Below are 6141 nucleotides of genomic sequence, written 5' to 3'. Positions count from 1 at the left end.
GTCTCTTATACACATCTGATTTTTTTCCCTAAGTGTTTTTTTTTAACTATTGTGATTGCTTTCCTAATTTCTTTCTGAGCAGAAAAACCAATCAATAAATGGGCCAAGGAACTGAAGATGCTTCTCAGAAGATGATATACAATCAATCAACAAATATATGAAAAATGTTCATCATTGCTAGCAATTAGAGAAATGCAAATCAAAACTACTCTAAGATTTTCTCTCACTCCAGTCAGAACGGCAGCTATTATAAATACAAACAACAATAAATGTTGGCAAGAATGTGGGGAAAAAGGTACACTCATACACTGCTGGTGGGACTGCAAATTGGTGCAGCCAATATGGAAAGCAGTATGGAGATTTCTTGGAAAATTGGGAATGGAACTACCATTTGACCCAGCTATCCCTTTCCTTGATCTATAATCAAAGGACTTAAAAATAGCATTACTACAGGGACACAACCACATCAATGTTTATAGCAGCATAATTCACAATAGCTAAACTGTGGAACCAACCTAGATGCCCTTCAGTAGATAAATGGATAAAAAAATATGTGACATATATACACAATGGAATATTACTCAGTAATAAAAGAATAAAATCATGGCATTTGCAGGCAAATGGATGGAGTTGGAGAAGATAATGATAAGTGAAGTTAGCCAATTGCAAAAAACCCAAATGCCGAATGTTCTGATATAAAGAGGCTGATTCATAGTGGGATAGGAAGGGGGAACAAGGGAGGAATAGATGAACTCTAGATAGGGCAGAGGGGTATGGAGGGGCAGGGAGGGTACATGGGGTTAGAAATGATGGTGGAATGAGATGGACGTCATTATCCAAAGTACATGTATGAAGACATGAATTGGTGTGAATATACTTTATATACAACCAGAGATATGAAAAATTTGTGCTCTATATGTGTAATATAAACTATAATATATTCCTCTGTCATAAATAAATAAATATGTCTTAAGCCACATTTTCAAGGAAATTAATCAAACTACTTAATTAATTTAATATAATGTTTATTAAATTAAAATGTTTATCTGCTCCTTCCCAAATAAATACAGAAAATATGTGTAGGTTTGAGATACAAGAGGAAATTTCAGCTATTCAATAACCTTTTATTACATCCTGTATTTGTTTCCTAGGACAGCTATAGGTAAAGTACTACGAACTGGGTGCCTTAAAACAATAGAAATTTATTCTCTCATGTTATTGGAAGCTAGAAGTCTGAAATTAAGATATTGTTAAGACCATACTCTGTAAGCTCTAGGTAAGAATCTTTCCTGTCTTTTCCTAACTTGTAGTTGATAGCAGTCCTTCACTTTTCTTGACTTGTAAATAAATTTGTCCAATCTCTTTGTCTTCTTCACATGGCATTCTCTCTGTGTCTCTGTCCTACATGGTGTTCTCTCAATCCCTTTCAGTTCAGGTTGACAGTATTTCTTCTGGTATACAATTCTCAATAATTTGTCAGTCTACCATGAAATACATGGGGATTCAAGCCATTAGACATAGGGGTTTTCCACAGATCTTTCCTAGGTAACCCCATGGCTATTTCTACCTGCTTCTATGATTGTTGCTTAGATTATAAACCTCATGCCTAATCTCTTTAACAAATGATTGTCCAGCCACATCCTTGCTATTCTCTCCAGAGTATAGTGTCTAATCTTTTCTCTTAACTATGTATGCTGAGAATTTTCTAAATGATAAAGTGCTGGTATCTTTTTACATAACAATTGTTTTCTCAGTTTATTTCTTTACTTTCCTCTAGCATTTTTTTCTTTTTGGTATTAGAGAGTGAACCCAGGGTGCTTTTACCACTGAGCTATATCTGCATCCTTGTTTTTCCTCTAGCATCTTACTATAAGCATCAAGGAGAAAGCAAGCCATGTCTTCCTCACTTTGCTTGGAAGTCTTCTCAGCTAGAGATTCAATTTAATAATTTACAAGGTCTACTTTCCACAAAACACAATCATACAATTCAGTCAAGTTCTCTGCCATTTTATAATCAGGATCACCTTTCCTTTAGTGGCCACAAACATTTTCAAATTTCTGTGTGAGGCCTCACCAGAAGCACCTTTAAGTTTCATATTTCTACTAATACTCTTCCTGATTTTATATATATATATCAGATATATGTTTGTATATATATGCATATATATAATGATAAAACCTTTCTCTTTTTAAAAATATTGTATTTTAGTTGTAGATGGACACAAGACCTTTATTTATTTTTATGTGGTGCTGAGGATCAAACCCAGTGCCTCACATGTGCAAGGTGCATGCTCTACCACTTAGCCACAATTCCAGCCCCATAAAACCTTGCTCTACTGTGCTCCTCATTTCCATCTGAGTTCTCATCAGAGTTAACTTTAACATCCATATTTCTGCCTACCATCTCTTTAAGCCATCCAGGATTTTTCTGCAAAGCTCCTCAAAGTTCTTTTCAGTCTGGAACATTTAATGAAGTATAGAGTTACTATTTCAGTGTTTATCCTCAAATTTGTATTGCATTTTGTTGAAAAGGAAATTAAGATAAAAGTTAGACACTCTTCCCCAGAAATGTAGTAGAAAAAGGAAATATGTTAGTTAAAATTGAGATGTATCTGACTGGTGATCAACTAACATTTTGATACCAAATGGCTACTCGATAGCACTTAGAGCATCATATTGAAATTAGTAAGCTAGAGGCAGAAGACACCCTTTCTCATTGCTGAACAAGTATTCTTGAATTCTGTTTACTTTGTAAAATCAGAAAGACACAATCACTCAAAGAGACTAATGAAAATTTCCCTAGGAAGCCAAATAAGAGCCATATCAGGTGGGAGAATCACTGGAACTGGGTGGCTACTGTCCCTCTCAATCACGCCCTTTATTACATTCTCCTTTTGGAATGTAAACTACAAACAAACCTGTCACACCCAATGTTGTACCTATTCTCTCCTCACTCTACAGGCTTTTCTTGGACAAGCACAACCACTGCCATGACTATATGACTTAGAAATAGTCAGAAAGAAAGAAAGGAAAAAAGTATGGACTTGGCATTTAATGAGAGTTAGATCATAGCTTAGCTTACTCATTGTGTAGCTTTGGGGACGTACTTGACCTTCCACAGTCTTAGTGTCCTCATCAATAAAAAGTTGTTATGTACAGTGAGATAAGTTTGAAAAACAATTTTCATGATGGCAGTTGCATTGCTTTCAATATTGACAGGTGACTTCCAAATATATGTACCCAGTTTTCTACTTAGATCCAAACTCAGGATTTCAACTGTATATGTGTAAAGCATCTAATTTTCAACACAGTGACTCTACTCATTATCTTCTCTTTCATCCATTCTCCTCTGGTGTTCTCTAGTTTAATTAACAGCAGCATCACATAGTCACCCGCTCTAAAAACTTGCATCATCTTCTTTCATCTTTCTCTCTTTCAGTCTTCATCCCTGGGATCTGTCAACAATCTGTTAATTCTGTCTTGAAAGTACTTTAAAAATCTAACCTCTTTTTCCATGCTGTGGCTTTCCTTGGCTCTTCAACTGGGCCATCGCTTAGCTCTCTGTAAACAGATGCATGTCACTCATTGGTTTACATAACAAGACACATTTGTAATAGTGTTCTAGGGCCTAGGAGGAAAACTAAGATTTATTGGGGGCATATGAAATTCTTTGCATTCTGGCTTCAAACCAGCTTTTCAACTTTATTTCCCACAATTAACTGCTCTCATATCCTCTCCTGCCCTTTCATATTTCCCAGACCATTTCTTTCTTCAACCCAAGTATCACTTCTTCCACAAAGCCCTTTCTGACTCCTAACTCCCTCAAACACAAGTTACCATTTCTCCCTCTGTAATTGCAAATTACATTTTATATAGGTATACTTAAAAAAAATCACACCTCATCTTCCTCCTGTGTTTAATTCAAGGCCAGAATTTTCATTTTCACTTTTGTACCTTCACCTCCCATGTTAAACTCAGCATTCAATTTTAGCTTAGTGAATGAATTGCTTCAAATATTATAGAATTCAGGTTTAATGAAATTTCTTAGTGAAGCGGAAAATAAATTTGCAGGTCTTTTTAAAATTTCATCTTTTTTTGGCAACAGCTTTATTGATATAATTCACATACCATATAGTTTACCCACTTAAAGTGTGCAATTCAATGGGTTTTAGTATATTCACAGGATTGTACAGTCATTGCTACCACCAATTTCAGAACATTTTCCTTGACTAGAAAGAAACCCAACACCTTTTACCATAGGGTATATATAGACATGTATTTTAGAATATATTTAGTAATGAAAACGTATATTAGAAAGAGGTATACTTTTTTTTCCAACAACATAAAACCCAGATGGCACATTTTCTTTTTAAACATATAGTATTATAAATGGAAATATTATTTGTGACAAAATGTCTGGTTTACTTTCTATGTTTCTAACTCTTGAAAGATAGACTTTTTAAAAAAGAATTTTTTCCACAATACCTTTATTCTATTTATTTTTATGTGGTGCTAAGTATCAAACTCAGGGCCTCACATGTGTTAGGCATGCACTTTACCACTGAGCTACAGCTGTCGTCCTTGAAAGTTAGACTTTTAAAGGGAGATAATATATTTATATTTTTTTGAATTGAATATTTTGAGGTTTTTAAAAGTGCATTGATTTTGAAACCCATCCCCTGCTTTCAGTCCAGCAGTAGGATTCAGTATCTATATTAATTCCAGAAATTGCCTCGCTTTGGGGAGAGGCAAGATAGCCAAGTGGGAAGGGAAGAATCAGGTTCTAATCAAAGTAGGACTTCTATGAAGAGCCTTGCTCCTTCTTCATATCACACTTATTTAGTGTCTTGAAAAAAATTGTCTCACTAATTTGTGCACATATTTCTTTTGAGATTGGTGCTTTCAGAAGGAAAGTACAAAATGACAGTGTCTAAGAGCAGTGCTTTTAGCAAGATATTCCTGACCTAGTTTAAGAATCTCACATTTCAGGCCAAAAAAAAAAAAAAAAAAGATCCCAATTTTCTTGATACACTTTTAATGAATTTTTTTACACTTTTTAAAGCATTTCCAATATAAAAGATTTTGAATATAAACACAACGATTTCTAGGTATAATGCAGTTTAATGAATCTTTTTGTTTTTGTCATTTTCACCCTAGAAGGAATAAGGGAAATCAGGCTGTTAAAATGTCCCTTTTCCAAATGTGTTAACAAATGTAATGGGTTCATATAAAAGAGGACATTGAATCTCAGTGGGTGCTTTAAGTAGAAAAGGTATATTAACAATTGAGAGGAGACCAGGGGAGTTTAACTTTGCTTAAAATATAATGAATACATAGAACAAACCTTATGACAGTTTGGGTTATAGTTCTAGCCTTTGAAGATTGTAGCTTTCTTGCTGTTTCTTGCCGGGGGGAAGGTGTTGCTGAGACAAAACAGGCTAATCTCTCAGCTCTAGTATGTCCACCATCCATGGGCTTTGTAGCAGATGTCTTTAGTACCTGTGTCACTTCCCTTGCCCACTTGTAAATTTAGCCAGAGCTGTGTTGTACCTTATGTGCAGCTGGGTTGCACAGTGCTCAGATTCTTAAGAGAGTATTGGTATTAGTTTGCTAGGACTGTTGTATGTCAATTTATACCACAAACTGAGTGACTCAACAAAAATTTATCGTCTCACAGTTCTAGGTTCTACAAATATTGGCACATTTCCCTTCCTCTGAAGGAGCTACAGAAGGGTCCACATTTCTCTCTTGGCTTCTGCTAGACCCTTGGCTTTTGGTGGTGTTGACTCCAATCTTCAAATGACATTTTCTTCTTTTTATAAGGACATCAGTCATATTGGATTAGGTCCCATCTTAATGACTTCATTTTAACTTGATTAATTCTATAAAGACTATATATTCATATAAAGTCATTTTCTGAGGTACTTGAAGTTAGGATTTCAAGTTAGAAGTTTGAGAGGATATAGTTCAACACATATCATTGTTTCATTTTAAATTCTCATCTTGTTTTTTTGTCTCGTGGCCTTCTCCAAGCTCAAGCTGTGGAGTTAGTAGGGCTTAGAAGGTGAGGTTGTTGACATCTGTGGGGCAATCTTTAGTCAATCAGCAATGTGACCCAGTGGACAAATGTACTAGCCTCCT

Source organism: Marmota marmota, unplaced genomic scaffold (genome assembly GCF_001458135.2).
Source record: "Marmota marmota marmota unplaced genomic scaffold, marMar, whole genome shotgun sequence".
NCBI classification, from domain to species: Eukaryota; Metazoa; Chordata; class Mammalia; order Rodentia; family Sciuridae; genus Marmota; species Marmota marmota.
This window is presented reverse-complemented; position numbering follows the sequence as displayed.